Consider the following 19,828-nt stretch of genomic DNA (forward strand, 5'->3'; position numbering starts at 1 on the left):
ATGTAACACATTAAACACACTTATTTTATATCCCATGTCCAGTAATGCTAATGTCTGAAGTATTTGGGGTTCTGATTCCACTATCTGTTACTTCTGCTGGATTTTGCTCATAGTGCTTTGTTTCCATATGTGTTTTATAATTTTTGATGATAACTTCATGTTCCCTATCTGGAGAAATTCTGAGGTTTCAGGTGAAATTGCATTCTTCCAGAGAAAATTTTTGTTGTTATCTACCAGGCACTGGGGAGCTATACCAACCCAATGACATTTGAAATTGAATTTTCTGCCTGGAAATTTGGACTACAGATACTTATTTATTTATTTATTTAAATATAATTTATTGTCAAATTGGCTAACATACAGTGTATACAGTGTGCTCTTGGTTTTGGGGGTAGATTCCTGTGATTCATCACGTACATACAACACCCAGTGCTCATCCCAACAAGTGCCCTCCTCAATGCCCATCACCCATTTTCCCCTCTCTCCCACGCCCCTCATCAACCCTCAGTTTGTTCTCTGTACTTAAGAGTCTCTTATGGTTTGCCTCCTTCCCTCTGTGTTTGTAACTATTTTTTTTCCCTTCCTTTCCCTGATGGTCTTCTGTTAAGTTTCTCAAGTTCCACATATGAGTGAAAACATGTGATATCTGTCTTTCACTGACTTACTTCACTTAGCATAATACCCTCCAGTTCCATCCACCTTACTGCAAATGGCAGGATTTCATTCTTTCTCATTGCCAAGTAGTATTCCATTGTATACATAAACCACATCTTCTTCATCCATTTGTCAGTTGATGGACATTTAGGCTCTTTCCATAACTGACTGTTGTTGAAAGTGCTGCTATAAATATTGGGGTACTTGTGCCCCTATGAATCAGCATTCCTGTATCCTTTGGATCAATTCCCAGTAATGCTATTGCTGGTTCATAGGGTAGTTCTATTTTTAACTTTTTGAGGAACCTCCACTCTATTTTCTAGAGCATCTGCACCAGTTTGCATTCCCACCAGCAGTGCAAGAGGGTTCCCGTTTCTCCACATCCTCACCAGCATCTGTTGTTTCCTGAGTTGTTAATTTTATCCACTCTGACTGGTGTGAAGTGGTGTCTCAATGTGGTTTTGATTTTTACTTCCCTGATGATGAGTGACATTGAGCATCTTTTCCTGTGTCCGTTGGCCATCTGGATGTCTTCTTTGGAAAAGTGTCTATTCATGTCTTCTGTCCATTTATTCACTGGATTATTTATTTTTCAGGTGTTGAGGTTGTAAGTTGTTTATAGATTTTGGATACTAACCCTTTATTCAATATGTCATTTGCAAATATCTTTTTCCATCCCATCAGTTGCCTTTTAGTTTTGTTTTGTTGATTGTTTCTGTTGCAGTGCAGAACATCTTTATCTTTTTAAAAATTTTTTAAAAATGTTTATTTATTTCTGAGACAGAGAGAGACAGAGCATGAGTGGGGGAGGGACAGAGAGAGAGGGAGACACAGAATCTGAAGCAGGCTCCAGGCTCTGAGCTGTCAGCACAGAGCCTGACATAGGGCTCGAACTCACGGACCATGAGAACATGACCTGAGCCGAAGTCGGATGCTCAACCAACTGAGCCACCCAGGCGCCCCCAGAAGATTTTTATCTTGATGAGGTCCCAATAGTTCATTTTTGCTTTTAATCCCCTTGCCTTTGGAGATGTGTCAAGCAAGAAATTGCTGCGGCTGAAGTCAAAGAGGTTGTTGCCTGTTTTCTCCTGTAGGGTTTTGATGGTTTCCTGTCTCACATTTAGGTCTTTCATCCATTTTGAGTTTATTTTTGTGTACTAGTTTCATCCTTTCATGTTGCTGTCCAGTTCTCCCAGCACCATTCGCTAAAGAAACTTTTTTCCATTGGATACTCTTTCCTGCTTTGTCAAAGATTAGCTGGCCATACATTTGTGGGTCCAATTCTGGGTTCTCTATTCTATTCCATTGGTCTATATGTCTGTTTTTGTGCCAATACCATACTGTCTTGATAATTACAGCTTTGTAGAAATAGATTCCACTTACAATTGCACCAAGAACCATAAAATACCTAGGAATAATCCTAACCAAAGATGTAAAAAATCTGTATGCTGAAAACTATAGAAGACTTATGAAGGAAATTGAAGAAGACACAAAGAAATGGAAAAACATTCCATTCTCATGGATTGGAAGAATAAATATTGTTAAAATGTCAATACTACCCAAAGCCATCTATACATTCAATGCAATCCCAATCAAAATTGCACCAGCATTCTTCTCAAAGCTAGAACAAACAATCCTAAAATTCGTATGGAGCCACAAAAGACCCTGAATAGCCAAAGTAATGTTGAAAAAGAAAACCAAAGCCAGAGCTATCTCAATCCCAGACTCTAGCCTCTACTACAAAGCTGTAATCAACAAGACAGTATGGTATTAGACTACAAATTTAAATAAATGGCTATGAATCTCAGGAGACAGTCTTTCTCTCTCTCCTCCCAAAATCAAGTGAAGAGTTACAAGTTTCCTTGCTTTTCCCTTATGTATATTGGGTTTATTTTATTTAAAATTTTTTTTTAAATTTTAGAGTAGTTTTATATTTACAGAAAAGTTTCAAAAATAATACAGAGAGTTTTCATGTAGCCTGTACCGAGTTGCCCCCATTAACATCTTATATTTGTATGGTGGGTACATTTGTCAAAATTGATGAGTCAATATTGATAGATTATTATTAACTAAAGTCCATTCTTTATTCATTTGTCTTCAGTTTTTACCTAATTTCCCCTTTCTGTCCCGGGTTCCCATCCAGAATATTGTATTATGTTTAGTCATCCTGTGTCCTTAGGCTCCTCTTGGCTGTGACAGTTTCTTAGACTTTCCTTTTTGATGACCTTAACTATTTTGAAGAGTACTGATCAGGTATTTTGTAGGATGTTCCTCAACTGGGATTTGTTTGATGTTTTTCTCATAGTTAGACTGGAGTTATGGGTTTGGAGGAGGAAGACCGCAAAATGGTCTTTTGCTCATTCTCTCGCTGAGGATCCAGCCCTCTGTGGTCTGACTTTCATGCCGTCTTCCTTTAGATTGCCCATCATGGGTGAGCCCTGGGCTGTATCTCTTGATTCTTGAATGCTTCAGCAGCCCCCAAGACAGAAGCTTCAAGTCCCCAGGGTGTGGCAGATATTCTGGCTTAGGCTCTTGCTTACCTCCTAGGATGTTGACTTTCCCACTGCTTTTGGCCTGTGAAGAATTCTTACTTTCCTACTAGTTCAGCCATTCACATAGACAGGTGTTATATAACACATCCGGCTTTTTATATTGTTTGCACTGCTGGAGGTGAAAGTTGAGAGGGGAGTGTCTGACCCTCACTGGAAGTGCCTACCTCATCCCTCACCACATCTCACTTTCCATTTATTCAGTGAGTATGTACTGAGCACCTATTAAGGGTGCAGCATTTTTTAGGCACCCAACAACAATTGCTATTCAGTCTCCGTTTGCACGCAACTTACAGTCTCGTGTGGAAACACCAGGTGCTGGAGTGGCGCGTGGAGAAGCCAAGAAGACGATGTGAGGGGAGCACAGGGAGGGAGGCAGAGGGTCCTGAGAGAGGATACAAGAGCAGTAAGAAGGGAGCAGACTCGGGAAGCCATGCTGGCCAGGCTGAAAATGTTAATTTCATGCTAAGAGCACTGGGAAACCACTAAAGGTATTTAGGTCCTAAAGTGTGAATGTTCCAAGGGGCTTGTTAGGACTCTCCTTCTTCCAACCAGCAAGCATCAGCTTAGCTTGGAGGTAACACACCGTGAAAGCGGGGGTCTCCCACATCCCACCTGCCAGCTTCATGACATAGGAGACGAGGCTCCCAAGCAGCAGCCTCCCACCGCCAAACACGACTCACCCACCTCCTGCCTTCTCCATGTGAGCTCTCCAGCTCCGCCCACCAGCCACCCCACCCGTCCATCAGAGCAGGCCTGGGTTTCTCAACCTCTAGAGCCCTGCCTGTCTAATGTGGCATTTGCACTGAACTGCATTTGCACCCTGGTTCTGCCACGTTTGGGCTTGAGCAAACCTCTTTGAGCTTCGGTTGCCTATTAGAAACCAGATATTAATAGCACCATACAGGCTAGCCCTGAATGTCACATGAATAAACACATATGGAGAACGTGGTGCAGAATAGATGCTCAATCTATGCCGCCTTGCTTTCCTTCCTCGGGGCTCGGAGCCTCCTGGGCTTCATCGATGCATCTGCTGTCTGAGTCTCCCTTTTCTTGCAGACCTGACCGGCAGTGGGGGCCGAGGGACTGTGGGCTCTCAGAAAAGAAAGGAAACAGCCAGCCACTCTGTTATCTCTCCTTCTTCCTCCAGGAGGTCTGCCAGGGTGGGGGCACGTGAAGTGGAACACTGTGCCCCCACCTCTCCCTTCTGGTTCCCGTGCCCAGATTTCTATGTTCTTTTCTTTCATGGGATCAGAAAGTAATCTAGATGATTATTTAATCTTGAGGACTAACTGGAAAGGTTTAATCTGCTACCCCTCCCAAGGGCACTTTCATTGAATGGAGCAAACCATCCTAAGGTTAAGTAAACACTAGTGTGGGCTCTGAAAGCTGTATGCTGGAAGGGCATTTGGGAGCAAGAGGGGACAGAGGGCCGACTTCCTACCCCTTGAAAGGGGTTACTGGGGGTTCTGTCTCCTCTCCTTCAGGCATATTTCCAGCCTCACGGAAGCCCTGAGAACATGCCTCCCAGGCTCCTGCCCCAGGGAGCATGGCTGACGGGGTCCCAGCCACTGCCCTCTGAAATCTACAACCATCTTTGCATCCAGGCATGTCCCCCCTCCCCCCCGGGTTGTCCCCATCCAGTGGCTGAGCCCAGCAGAGACAGTGAGGCAGACCTGTTCCTGGGGGACAGGTGACTCCTCTTTCGGCCAGCTTTGGCTCAAGGACTCCCCTGTGGCTTTGCCAAACCATCCAGACCATTTGGCAGTCCACTCCCCCGTCCCCAGCCTCCTTCTCCCTCACTGGAGTCATATTTGCATCACCATCTGACAGCAATCCCTGCCTCCCCAACTCACCCCCATCACCACTTTCTTTCACGTGGACATTTTCCCTAACAAAATCCTTGCCTTTAATCTTGGGGGATGCAGACTAACACCCCCTCCCCTATGTCCCTTTGCCAGCAACACCCTGTTAATGCTATGTCTAAACACACCCATCTTTAAATGTACTTTGGCCTCACTCTCCAGTACTGGGCTGGTGAAGGCTGACCAGGTAAGCTAGGAGGTGACATCTTCTACAGTCTTTGTGGTGGGTGGGTGGGGGGGGGGTCCTCAGCAAAAAAACAGACAAAGTAGAAGGATGTTTCTCTAGCATGTCCCGACCTCACCTGCCTTTGATAAATGACATTACACCAGTTTAGAAATCCCTACGGCACACAACTCTCTAAAAGCCCAGAGAAAAACACAACCAAACATATTTTGGCCTACATTACCTTAAGATGTGATATGAAGTATGATAGGAAGTAAAATAGTTCAATGAGTGTGTGTGTGTGCAACCTATCATAAATGTAAGTTGATCACGCATTGTCTGAGAATAATTCCATGCTCCCGGTTGTGATCCCTCAGGGGCCTCCTGCTGTGGTCCTTTCAGAGAGAACCAAAAGGCTGAGTCTTTTGGTGTGGGGCAAGCTCTTCCAGGAAGGAAGGCAGAGATGATCTTGGGGGTTTGACTCTGGACACAGAGCTGGCAGCCCCAGCCACCGTCCCTCTGGCTCCTGTGTGGTGTGGAGCAGCCTGCAGAAGTATGAGACCTGGCTCAAAGCCATCTCCTCCTGAGTCCCCTAATCCTCCGGCTCGAAGTGCCCCAGGCTGCCCCTGCTCACCACCTGGGTCTAATATGCAAGGGCCAGCCTCTTCTTGGTGCCGTGGTGCTTGATGTCTGTTTTTCTCCAACATGCAGCTCTCAGATCCTTGGGAGCCAAAGTCACCACTCAAGGCTCAGCACCATGAATCTTTTGGAGCAGCTCACAGCAGAGAAGCAGTCAGGTGGGCAAACCAAAACCCAGCACATCGCAAAATCTCCTCCAATACATCTCCGGATTGGCACCTACTACCATTGACCCCCCTTCTGCATTTCAGAAACCTAGAGGAAAGTTGACTATCACGAATGAGACTGTTACTTGGTCTCGTGAACTGGATTTTTTTTTTCCTTCTAGCTTTGTGCTCTAATTAATTGTCTGACGAATCCTTAGATGGGGATGACATTCAGACCCGTTTAGACTAATGAATTGCTTGCAAATGATAGACTTGCGTCTGGTTTAATGAGTGGATCCTAGCCTAAGAGACTCTTAGGATGGACGTTTGATTCTCCAGCAGGGAGAGAGGTGCTGACAGCCTTCTCTTTCTGTTTTCGCTTTTGCTCCTAGACGCTTCTTGGCCCCGTGCCGCAGCTCAGGGATAAAGCCAGGCATCGGGTCATTGCTGTAAAAGTCTGCCCTCCAGTTAGCACCCCTGCACTTAGGACTAGAGGGATCATGCACTCCCTCTCTCTACTGCAGAACCTGTACATACAGATGGGCGACATACTGTCTATGCTTCTAAATGTTGAGATTCCATCAAGAACTTAAGTGCAAAAGCCTATCCCTCCTTTATGAAATAGGGCTGCTCTATAAAGTTACATATAAATCTGATTGTGTTGAGGGGGAGAGACAGGCAAATTCAGTCAAATTGTATTTTAAGTGTATTAGAGGCTCTGAGCATTTGGGAGGACCCAAGAGGGATGCTTAGAAGAGAGGAATCTTAGAGGAAATAACCAACCCTGAAAATTCTGCTTGATTCATTTGTTCATTCTTTCAGCCACAAAATAAACCTTTGGTAGTCACCAACTAAGCGCTCGACATTATGCCAGTGACTAGTGACACAAAGACAAAAATAAGCCACCCGCTGGATTTTCTCGAGGCAGGGAATGTGCTCAGGATACAGTGAAGCCTGAGTCCCAGAACACCTGCATTTATACCAGGCACAGGCATCCATCAGGATAGACCAAGGCGCTACCCTCGAGCTGGATGAGCCGGTTCCCGGCCCAGGATGCACACACCACCGAGTCCTGGAACTATGCCTGCTCCCGAGGTCCGACCGAGCCATGTCCCTCTCCTTCTGCCGGCATCACCTTGCCATTAGGACAACAATGACATAAAAAACACACAGAGGAGGAGTATTAGGGTGGCTTTGATGGAAGAGAGGAGACCACTGTGCAGTATTGAGTGGAAAGTTATTCCAAGCACAGGGGGTGGGAAGAGCTTGCCTTCTTTTTCAAAGGCACAGTCTTTTCTTTCATCCCCAGAAGAGGCTTGTCTCTGTCTTCCTCACCTGCTCCCTCTCTCTCCACTTCTTCCTGCCTCTTCCAACCTGTGGCTCCAGGAAAATCAAGTGTCCCTGAGGTCAATTGTCCGTGGCCGTGGAGAAAGCACATGAAAGTGACGCTCTCTCTGAATTACAGCTGGCGCAGGGGCAGGAGGCGGCTTTCCGTGTGTCGGCCTCACAGCGCACAAGAGATGGCTTGTGTTAAGCTGTAACAACAGTGCTCCACGCCACCAGGCAGCAAATGGATTTCGGTTCCGCTTTAATTTCTAACGACCAGCCATGCCTATGCCACATCCATCAGCAGGAGACGATTTGGCTGCCTTAACAGCCGGGCTTAATGGGTGCCTCCCTGCTTACCACACCTCGGCCTGATTAAATTGTTATATAAAGAGAGATGTTTTTGCAATAAATATCTGTCAGGGATTTCAATCAGGTTCCAGGGCCCCCATTGCTGAGTCATGGTTCTTTTCTTTTCAGTTGATGAAGCTTTCGGGGGCCCTGGCAGGGGTGGGCTTTGGGGAGAACAACAGATCCGTTTCAGGAGCACCCAGGGGAGGGAAGAATAGAAATATAAACACCAGCCATTGGGTGGGGACTTTCCAGCCTTAGCTGGGAGTCTGGGAACAAATCAGAGGTCCTAGATCTCTCCAGGCCTTATTCCAGGTCTGTGAGTGAGGTTCCCTCTCGGTGCTGGGAAGGGATACAAAAGGTACAAACCGTGGTGGGAACCCTGTTTGGCCTGTTGTGTGTCCTCTCCAGCCTTGTCCCTCACTGGCCAAGCCAGATGTGGGGTATCCAGAAAGGAAGCAAGAGGCCCAGCATAAGGGAGCATGGTGCTGTGTGTTTACAGGATCTCAAGAGCCCCGTAGGCATGTGTTCAGTGTTTACCACACACCAGTCCCTCTACCAGGTACTTAATCCTCATAAGGACCCAAGGAGGTTGGCATTATGATCTCCATTTTACAGATGTGCAAAGGGAGGCAATGAGGGGTTGAAATGAGCTGCCTGGTCCGCATTTGCCCCCAGCAGCCTGCTCTGGAACCATGGCCTGGCACCCCACCTGACACCGCCCAGCTTCCTAGAATCATCTGCCACTCCAGCGAGTGCTGAGAATATTATGGGGTCTTGGAAACCGCAGATAATTAGGTGTGGTTTCTGCCTCAGAGGCATTGGCAATACAGTTGGGGGCCAGAAAAACACACCTGTCAAATGGCTCAAAAGCAATCGAAAAGAATAACCTTAATAGTCAAGCAAACAAACCAAGAAGAAACGAGACATATATAAGCACCTCTGATCTTAGAAAGCAAAAGGCATGTTCCTCTCTAGCCCTGGACTTTAGTCATCAGGCGTCAGAAGCCTATCGTTAGCACGGTGACAGAAGAAGGGGGTTTGCACCGACTCTGTAATCATAATGATTGTGCAGGTAATCCAGGGTGGCTTCCTGGGTGTGGTGTCTTGTCAAGCCCTAAGACACTGTTGGATATGGATGGGATATGGATAGGAAAGGCGAGGACAAGCTCACTGTTAACTCTGTCCAGCTTCTCCCAGGAGCCAAGGGAAAGCCATGGAGCAGACCCACCGAGGGGGGCTCGTCCACACCCGGCCCGTTGGGGGCCCTACTGACAGTGTTGGCAACAAGGCTCTGGAAGGAGGGGAAGGCATCCCACCTCACTGCTCACTGGCTGTGACAGGATGTCTGGTTGATGCATGTTATGTTCTGGACACATAAAATAGAAGCTGAGCATTTTGACTCTGTGAAATGTTCTATGCCTTCAGAGGGGGAGAGGAAGAAATGAATAAACTTTCCAAGAAACCAATTAACCCACAGACAGTTCATACTGTCGTCCTAATCCAGAAGGAAAGCAACATTGGACACACAGTGCAGAGATAGCCCATCAGGACACAAAGTAGACCGGCTTAATCATCTTTCTCCGGCAGATAATGAAGCTGTGTCATTTTATTTTGTTTTATATCATGTTTGGTTTCCCAGGCCCAGTGAGTAAAAGGCTGGCATGTTGCCAGAGAGAGAATGAGCTGGGAGAGAACTTTCTCCGGAAGCACAGAGGTGTCTTTTCACCACACCTGGCCTTCATCATCATGGTATAAAAAGTCTGTGGCAAGAAATTTGTTGCGGGAAAGGAGGATAGGAGTGGGCTTACACAGTCTTCAAGGGGAACCTCAGGCTGAAGAGCAGCCCATGGCCTTGCTACCAGTTGGCAAGGAAGGAAGTGACTTGCTTTCTTGCTGAATCACAACCTCACTGGACACGGGGGCCCCTCGGATGCCCTGACTCAACAGTGGAAGCCATTGTGCACTCTGGGAGTTGGCCTCCTCCTGCTAGGGGAAGGCAACTGGCCCTGTCTGTCCTCCGGTAGGGGCCCCTGAGGCCCGAAGCTTGCGGACAAGCCCCACTATATTCTCATTTTCTGGGCCCTTGAGCTGCACAGCCTCAGGCAGCCACCATCCACCTGGTCTGCTTCAAACCTTGCTGCGGAGTCCTGCTAGGTATCCCTGCCCTCCAGGCCTGTTGTCATATCATAGCACCTCTGCAACCCCATAGCTCTGAGCCTCGGTTTTGTTACTGGAAAAGGGGGGCATATAAATCTCTCAGGTTGCTGGGAGGATTCCGTGAGATAAGGAGATCTCCGTGCTATGCCGCCAGTGCTCCAGAGCGGCAGGGTGTTTAGGTAATGACCGTGATCATGACCAGCGGCACCTGCCTCCCAACTAGATCCCCCACCTGAGGACTCCCTGATGCCAATGCCAGGCCGACTGCCAACCCCCCACTTTGTCCTTGTGCTTAAGGGGCCACGGCCCCTACTGAATGCCTGTGAGGTCAAGTCCAAGCTGCCAGCCTGGCTCCTTCCACAGCCCCACCTACCTCGCCTCCTCTCTGACAGCCACATGGCCGAGGCTGCTGCACGTACAGCCGGCTTGTTTACTGTTCTCTCACACCAACCTCTTCTGCGAGTTAAAAAAGGAAAGCAATTAATGCAGTGGGCACTCAATTTGTATTGAATACATGGATAACGATAATGGAAAACATAGGTAACATTTGTACTGGACTTTACATTTAATAGAATCTCTGCATACATATGTATGTATGTAGATATGTATATACGCAGATATGTACACAAGATATCTCACCCAGTTGAAAGGACGGGTTCAAGTTAATGTTTACGGAGCATCTGTCGGGTGCCGGTTACTGTACCAGGGCAGGATAGGAATCTAAAATGGGAGGACATCAGGCTTCATGGCAGGCCCAGATGTTTTGGGGTCAGCACTTCTTCCCGGCACCTCCCATCATTTCCCATGCGTGAAACCATCCAGCGGTCCCGTGGGTTTGGCTAGCCCTGTTTGCTCACACAAAACACGGATGTCAAGACACACATGGTTGCACATGGAGGCCCAAGTGCACAGAGTTAATGTGGCATAAACTACTCCACAGAGGTGTGTGGGTTCTGTGTGGCCTGTTCTGTCGGACTGGATTACAGCCCCTTGGAACTTCCCATCTATTACCCTTCACAGGCCGGCAGGCTGTTTGCAGTGAAACACACAGTTGCTTTCTGTTTGCCCTGATTCCTTGGCCCTTGTCCCCATTGCGGCCATCGGGCCGTGCTCTTCTCAGTTCAGACCCCCTCCCTTTGTCTTCCTTTCTAATCTCTCCCCATGTCCCTGGCCCTTTCATCCTGGCATCTCCAGTGGTCAGGGTCAGGATGAGCTAGGCTGGGCATTCACAGCCTCTATTTCCCCCTGGCAATGCTGGTCAAGGATGGAGGCTGTCAGGTACCCGGGGAAGAATTTTCCCAGCAGTTCATGGGGCATCCATCCTTGGGCAATTTGGGAAGAGGGGGCAAGAACCAAGTAGGGTGGACTGACCCTTAATTCAACACTCCTCTACTCCTAGTGACTCACCAGTGCGAGGCCTGGGGGAGGAGAGGCTATAACTCTAGCGATTGTGCCGGGGGTGTGGGCAGAGGGGTTCCACGGCTGTGCCATGGTGATAGACCTCCACCACATGCAGCCAAGGGTCGAGATTGCTGCATCAGAGCAAGCTGGAGAGCAGAGAGGCCTGGCAGGGAGCCAGGTGGACTCGAGGGTGAATGTGGGCCTGTCACTTAACCTCTCTGAGCTTCTGTAAAGTTAAAGTCATTACTTCCCAAGGCTGCCGTGAGCAAATGCATGTGAAAGACGGGAGCTCAGCACCTGCCCCCCCCCCCCAGCTGCTCAAAAATGTTTGTTGACACTTTCTATAATCTTTTCCCTGACCACAACATGAAGTTGTTAGGAGGATCAAAAGAAGTGTTTTGTCAAAAATAAGGTAAAAACAGAGAGGGAGACAAACCATAAGAGACTCTTAAATACAGAGAACAAACTGAGGGTTGCTGGCAGGGTGTTGGGTGGGGGGTGGGCTAAGCGGGCAAGGGGCATTAAGGAGGATGCTTGTTGGGATGAGCATTGGGTGTTGTATGTAAGTGATGAATCACTAAATTCGATTCCTGAAATCATTATTACCCTATATGTCAACTAACTTGGATGTAAATTAAAAAATAAGTAATACAATTACATTATATAAAAAAAAAAGAAGTCCTTTGTAAACTGCAAAGTGTATATAAATGACAGGAACTTCTATGTCAGGACAGGGGTCTGCAAACTTTTTCCGTGAAGAAACAGGTGGTAAATTATGTTAGGCTTTGTGAGCCATACAGTCTCTGGCAAAACTACTCAGTTCTGCCAGTGTAGCGGGAAAGCAGCTACAGACAATAGGTGAGTGAATGGCAATGACTATCCACCAATAAAACTTTATTGACAAAGCAGGCAGCAAGCCTGCCTTAGCTCGTGGACCAATTCACCAACGCTGTGTTAGGAAATGGGGTGGGGATAGGGCTCCCTCGGGCTGAGTGACCGAGGCCTGCTCTGCAGCTCTCTCTAGAGCTCCATGGGGAGTGTTTGATGTGGATCCACTGGGAACCCCAATCCACAGGAGCCCCACCTCCCAGCAGGAAGCTTAAAAGGAACACCAGAATTACCTTCCACTCACCCTGCTGGCCTCTTGTGAATCTGCAGGGCTGGGCCTGGGAGGGACTCTACAGGAGTCAAGGGTCACTCCCATGCTCAGCAGGAGCCATCTGGAGCAAGAAGTGCACAGTCAAATGCCCAGAAACAAAGTAGACGATAAAAATGAGAGACGCATGTGGGTACAACCCAGTCTACCTGCGATTTTCACACTTTTGGTTCAGGATTGGAACACGTGTTTTTCTCTGCTATGAGAAAACAGCAGAACAAGCATGGTAATAAGTGGCAACTGATACTCAAGGTCAAACAGCAACAGGGAATGGCGGAGACTGGTGACCAGGTAGGTAATGACCCATGTACAAGGCTATGGGGAGCTGCTACCTCCCACTGGATGTTGCCACCTGGGAACTGGAGACCAGTGTGAAAAGATCTCCCATCTTCCAGCACAAGCTGTGAATACAGATTTCCTGGCAAAATCTTCTGAGTTTGAGTATTGGATCCATTAAAATAAACAAAGAAAACAGACCTAGAACAACTAAGAAGATAATTTTGCACTTGTAAGTTTCTAGATATCTAGAAACAAAACCTTCGAGTCCAGCTCTAGAGAATGCAGGGCTGTGCAAGGAAAGGTTTCTGGGGGAGAAGCCCAGGAACGTTCTATATTCGGGTTTCTCAGCCTCAGCATAATTGACATTTTGAGCCAGAGAATTCTCTGTTGTGGGGACTTTTCCTGTGCATTGTGGGATGTTTAGCTGTATCCCAGGCCTCTACCCACTAAGGCCAGTAGCATTTCCCCTCCCCAAGTAGTAACAACCCAAAGTGTGTCCAGTCATTGTCTAACATCCCCTGGAGGCAAAATCACCTGGATTGAGAAGCACTGAGTTAACCCCTCCAGAGACAGAGAGATCAGACCAGGAAAGGGACAGCGGTGAGTTACAAGCCTGCCAAGTCATAGAGCTTCAGCAGCGATTAGTGGGCAAATGTTTCTAAATTAGCAAATTTTAATTTAGACCTAAATCTCCATTATTGCCTGAGGCTCAGGGAAAATTGGTGACCGTTTAAAATTATTAATTGGAACCTGCTGCAAATCAGTGGAGGGTGAAAAGCAGAAAAAGTCCAGATAATGAACTGGGCTGGAGCAATGGGGGGCAGAGGGGCAGGGAAGGTGGGGCAGTGGCTGGCGACTGAGTGACGAAGGAGCCACGGCTGGCTGGGAACAGGGAGTCCTGCCAGGGGAATCCAGAGACCGTCCTGTGGGAGCCACAGAAGTAGGGATCCTGAAGACAGTCAAGTGTTCAGGCTTAGAAGGCCTGGAGCCAGAGCCCAACAAGTCCCATGAGGAGCGTGACCCGGCAGGGACAGACGCAGGTAAAAGAAATTCCTGAAAATAAGGAGGAAGGATTCCTAAGGCAACGGGCATTTTCCTGAAGTATTCAGACACCTTGGTGCTGCGCTTTACAAAAACCCCTCCCGTTGGTGAATCGATTCCTTCTCATTAAGACTCAGAAAACCACAATAGATGCAGATGGTCTTCAGACCCAATAGTGTAAAGGTTTAAGGTCCGACCACAGGTGCTGGAGGCCTGGAAATGCGGAGGAAGGGGTACAGGGATTTGAGGGACAGATGCGCTGATGGTTGGAGGGGCAGGCCTGGGGGTGGTGGCACAGGACAGTGAGAAAGAGGAAGGGGCTGAGGAGGTTTCCTCCGGAACAGAAGGCGAGCTCTGAGGAAAGTCGGTGGTCAGAGGGCCGAGGGCGCTGAGAGGCTCCAGAGGGAGGAGGGGGACGGGCTGGAGGAGGACAGCTCCGTCTGACGCCTCCTCTGAGTTTGGATCTAAGTGAAGCCCTAGTAAAGCGGGGTTTCTCTTTTTGAGTTTCTTGCATGGACGCTTGAGGTCAAAAGAATACAGCTTGGTTTGCCACGCTAGAAAAGTCCCTGAGGCCCTGGCTGCTGGCCTCCAAGGGCCTCCCAGGGAGGGGAGCCGAGGAATGTTCTGAGCCCTGGCCATGTTTCTGGGACCTCAGCAGCCAGAGCTGGCCATAGTAGGGAAATGAAAACCCACATTCCAGCCCTCTAAGCAGGCAGGGCAGTGATCAGCAGTGTCATTTTATGGACAAAAATACTGAGACACAGAGAAGTAGTGACTCACCCAAGGCCATCCAACCAGGAAGCCGCAGGCCTGGATAGTTGCCTAAGAATCCCGACTCCTCTTCCAGGATCCTGTGCAAATTCCATGTAGCTTGTTTTAAGGGACTAGAGCCTGTGGATGCAGAGTTAACGTGACGAGCGGAGCCTGAACCCAAGGTAGTCTGTGGGGAGCAGTTGGACTGTGTTGGGGGCCACGTGGTCTGCCTGGGACCCTTCAGCAAGAGGACATGAACGGTGCTGTGAACCTCAGACAAGCCCGAATCGACTGTCCGCCCGGCCCAGCCTCCCCACGTGCATGCTGACCTTATTTCCCTTTGACAAGGCACGCATGGTCTTCAATAATGCAGGCCCCCACCTAACACAGAAGAGGCCTGTCACCCAAAAATAACTTGAAAAGCACACAGAGGGAAGCAGATAAGCATTCACAATCATTTATTTATAGCGCGGAGCACAAAGCTGTCAAAGAGACTATAGGCAAGCGACAGCCACAGCAACCCTTGGGGGGCAGCTGGGCACCTCTCCCACCCCACCGAGCTGCCTCAGAAATGTGCCTTCTGGATCTGGCCCTGCCGGGTGGGTGTGCAGAGAATTAGAAGACAGGGTGAGGTACAGGGTAAGGAGGGGAGAGAAGGAGCAAATGCCATGACCTCTGTTGAGTATTAGATCGGAGAGCTTCAACAGGAGCATTTTGAGGTCCCTGTCACTGGAAGGGTTTATGCAGAGGCTGGGGCCTCCTTACAACTGTTTGGTAGAACTCCTGCTTGGGCTGGGAGATTGGGTGGATCAGTGCTTTCTGACTCTGGCTGTAGCCGAGCAAGGGAAATGTTTGCTGTCATTTCTGCTGAGGGGAGAAACACCTGTGGCTTGGGTCCTCTCTCTGCCCACTCTTTCCTCCTTAGCTGCAGCCCTTGGGTCCATGGCATAGAAGTCATTCTCCAGTCTGGATTGGACACTGTGCACTGGACAACCTCTAAATCCCCTTCCAACTCTCAGTCTGGGTTCCGGAATATTCCGGAGAGCCTAGCGCTATACTCTTTAGAAAAGAGACATCAAACACTCATGCTGCATAAATAATTCTTTCAAAGGAACAAAAGGGCTGAGAAGTCAGAGAATTTCAGACTCGTATAACAAAATTATTATTCAGAAATTTCAATAATGAAGGTGCTGTTGGAACTCTAAGTGTGTGTTCTGTTAACTGAAAACCCAAAAGAATACACTGGTTGATCAAAACCGACAACACCAAAGTTAAACGTCACCGAATCCGGAAGAGCACGCGGAATCAGACCCAAATCAGCAAAATTCTATCTAGACCATCAAAGTGAATGGAAGGGAAGGGAAGGGAAGGGAAAGGAAGGGAAGACGGTCAGCAAATGCTTGCAAGGCTGGGAGACCAGCCAATGAGTGAGGCAGAACATCTATGGGAATCTCCAGTACTCACCACCGATTCCTTCCCTCACTCGAGATGATTGCTTCGGATGGCACTCAAGGTAGACCCAACAGTGGTGTGTGAAGGCAAGTGTAATTGCTAACTGGTCAGTCATGTTACATGTGAGGAGCAGCACTGTACGTTTATGCCGTGGCCTGCCTGCCAGCAAACCAAAGACTCCCTGTGTGGCTTGCAACGTGTCAAGGGAGACCACAGGAGTACATGACAGAGCCCTTGTCTCAGGGAGCTGAAATGGCCTTGGGGAAAAATGACGATTAGGTTTACTCTTTTTTTTCCTGCATTAAGAAAAACTAATTTGTTTTGAGATCATTTCAATCTTACTGCCAAGTTTTAAGCACACCGCAAAGAATTCTTGTTTCATGTCCCTTCACCCAGATTCCCTCCTTGCTAATATTTCAGTGCATTTTCCCCTTTTATGTGTGTGTATGATGATTTATTTATCTGTGTTTATGTATACCCATTCTTACTAAGTCTTTTTCAGAACCGTTTGAAACTGAACTGCAGACACGACGTTGTATTGCTCGCAAATACCCCAGTGTGTATTTCCCCCAATCGAGGACATTCTCCGCATAACCACCATACAACCCTGCAAATCAGAAAGTCTGGATGGATACAATATCATCACCCAATCCACAAACTCCATTCAGATGCCACCAGGTGTCCAGACAACATCTCTTTCCTCTCTGGTCCAGGTTGCCAACAAGAACCGGGCACTGCATTTGCTTGTCGGGTCTCTTGAGTATTCTGTATCTGCCACAGTTCCTCCGTCTTCCCGACCATCTGAAAGAATACAGGCTTTATATTCTCTCGGATGTCGCTCAACCTAAGCGGTCTCGTGTTTCTTCTCGGCAGAGCCGGATCGGGCTCTCCTGGCAGGAATACTGCGGAAGTGATTCCCCACTCCCATCAACGCATTGCACCACTTGGCGTCCATCTGTGTCGACACTGGTTGACTCTCTGATCACGTCGCCAACTTCTCCATCTTAAAGTCACCATTTTCCCCTTTGAAATCTAGCAGTAATATGTATGACGCCCATATCCTGATCCTCATCTAACCTCCACCCACCAGCCTGAGCCTCCACTGCTGACACCAGTGTGAATCAAACACCGCTGTGATGGTTGCCCAATGGCAATTTTCTATTTCCACGATCCCACCCTCACTTATTCTGCATCACGCTTTAGGGAGGAGCTTTTCCTGGACAGTCACTCTGGAAAACGGTATGGAGGTTCCTCGAAAAGTTAAAAATAGCACTACCCTATGACCCAGCAATTCCACTGTTAGGTATTTACCCAAAGGATACAAAAATACAGATTCAAAGGGGTACATGCACCTTGGGGTTTATAGCAGCATTATCAACAGTAGCAAAACTATGGAAAGAGCCCAAATGTCTGTCGACTGATGAATGGATAAAGAAGATGTGGTACACATACGATGGAATATTACTCAGCCATCAAAAAGAATGAAATCTTGCCATTTGTAATGACATGGATGGAACTAGAGAGTATAATGCTAAGTGACATAAGTCAATCAGAGAAGTACGCATACCATATGATTTCACTCATATGTGGAATTTAAGAAACCAAACAGATGAATATAGAAGAAGGAAAAAAAGAGAGAGGGAAGCAAACCATAAGAGACTCTTAACTATAGGGCCACTGGGGTGGCTCAGTCAATTAAGTGGCTGACTCTTGGTTTCGGCTCAGGTTCACAGTTCATGGGATCCAGCCCTACATTGGGCTGACAGCATGGAGCCTGCTTGGGATTCTTTCTCTCCCTCTCCCTCTTCTCCTCCCCTGCTCACACACACACACACACACACTCTCTCTCTCTCTCTCTCTCTCTCTCAATAAATAAATAAACTTTAAAAAAAGAGAGAGACTTTTAACTATAGAGAACAACTAGGGTTGATGGAGGGAGGGAGGAGGGGATGGCCTGAATGGGTGATGGGCATCAAGGAGGGCACTGTTATGATGAACAGTGGGTGTTATGTAAGTGATGGATCACTAAATTCTACTCCTGAAACCAATATTACACTGCATGTTAGCTAAATAAAATATAAATAAAGTATTTTTAAAAAGAAAAAGAAGTGCTTTTCCTTCCCTCATATTTATCTGTTGATTCCTTGATTATTTATTTATTTATATCAGTATGGACTTATGGATTCTTATTTTGCTCAGTGGATTGTATCTCTTATCATCATTATTGTTCTGATGCTAAATCTGGCCTAGATTTAGCCAGTGAGAACGCCTTCAAGGTGGCTTCTATGACATTTTGATGTGTACATTTGGATGAGTTTGAACATATGCAAACACCTGTAATACCATCACCATAATCAAGGGAATGGACATATCCAAACCTCCCAGAGTTTCCTTGTGTCCCTGTGTGTGTGTGTGCATGTGTGTGTGTGTGTGTGTGTGTGCCTGTGCACGAGGAACACTTAATTTAACGTGAGACCTATCCTTTTAACAAATCTCGAAGTGCGCATGACCATATAGTCACCTACAGTCACCATGTTGTACAGCAGATTTCTAGAACTTATTCATTTAGCACCACTGGAACTGTCTACCCAGTGAGAACATCTCCTCATTTTCACCCCCACTCCAACCCTTGGCAACCACTGTCATATTCTCTGCTTCTGAGTTTTACTATTTTAGGTACCTCGTGTAAGTGAAATCATGCAGTGTTTGTTCTTCTGTGACCAGCTTATTTCACTTAGCATAATGTCTTCCAGGTGTATGCATGTTGTTGCAAAAGGCAGGATTTCCTTCTTTTTAAAGGCTGAATGGCAATGGCATTCCATTGCATGTGTATACCACATTTTCTTTATCCATTTATCTGTCAATGGACGCTTGGGTTGTTTCCATATCTTGGCCATTGTGAATAATGCTGCAATGAACACAGGAGTGCAGCCATCTCAAAGAGATGAGCGGATTTCAATTCTCAATATATATACCCAGAAGTGGGTGTATATATATACCCAGAAGTGGGATTGCTGGATCATATGGTAGCTCCATTTTTAATTTCTTGCAGAATCTCCATACTGTTTTCCATGGCTGCTATACTATTTTTCATTCTCATCAACAATATACAAGTGTTCTAATTTATCTACACCTCATCAACAATTGGCATCTTTTTTTTTTAATATTAGCTACCTAACAGGAGTGAGATGATACCTCATTGTAGTTTTGATTTGCATTTCCTTGATAATTGATGATATTGAGTATCTTTTCCCTATACTTGTTGCATTTATATGTCTTCTTTGGAGAAATGTTCATTCAAGTCCTTTGCCAACTTTTTAATTGGGTTATTTGTGGTGGTGTTGTTCTTATTGTTTGCTATTGAGTTGTAGGAGCTCCTTGTATATTTTAGAAATTAACCCATTATCAGATAAATGGTTTGCAAATATTTTCTCCCATTCTGTAGGTTGCCTTTTTGTTTTGTTAGCCGTTTGCCTTGTTGTAGAGGCTTTTAAGTGTGATGTAATACATTTGTCTATTTTTGGTTTTGTTATCTACACTTTTGGTATAGACCTAGTCATGATAATAAGCATTTATATAGCAGTTACAGCATCCAGGCACTATAATAAGCTCCTTGCTATGTTAAATCATTTGATTATTGCAAATTTATGAAGTGGATACTATTATTATTTCTGTAAAAGGGTAAAATAATTTCCAAACTGTGGTGGATTAAAGATGGCTACAAATTCACTGTGACTCACCCCAAGGAAAGCTGGGGCCTATTCCCCCACACTTACACCTGCGAACGCCTGTAGCCAGTAGAATGAGATGCAATGGTAATACCTGAGTTTAGGCTTTAAGAGATCTGGGACGTTCACTTTGGACACTTGGAGCCTTCTCCCATGAGGCCAGCT

The 19,828-nt window shown here is 46.8% G+C and overlaps 1 long non-coding RNA gene across 2 annotated transcripts; it reads right to left on the bottom strand.

Moving 5' to 3' along the window:
* Nucleotides 1–513: 513 nt before the first annotated feature.
* On the bottom strand, nucleotides 514–14,910 carry LOC109272056 (uncharacterized). Of its 2 annotated transcripts, XR_008418122.1 has the most exons (5): nucleotides 14,511–14,910; nucleotides 12,376–12,474; nucleotides 10,493–10,698; nucleotides 10,227–10,309; nucleotides 514–3,588 (listed from the first exon to the last, which is right to left on the bottom strand). It is a non-coding gene; the product is annotated as an uncharacterized LOC109272056 (long non-coding RNA). The 2 variants fall into 2 exon arrangements; XR_008418121.1 differs by lacking the exons at nucleotides 12,376–12,474; nucleotides 14,511–14,910 and having other exon boundaries at nucleotides 10,493–11,552.
* Between the last annotated feature and the right edge of the window lie 4,918 nt (nucleotides 14,911–19,828).

The sequence above is a fragment of the Panthera pardus genome, unplaced genomic scaffold (genome assembly GCF_024362965.1).
Source record: "Panthera pardus isolate Hobbes unplaced genomic scaffold, ASM2436296v1 HiC_scaffold_11, whole genome shotgun sequence".
Lineage (NCBI taxonomy): Eukaryota > Metazoa > Chordata > Mammalia > Carnivora > Felidae > Panthera > Panthera pardus.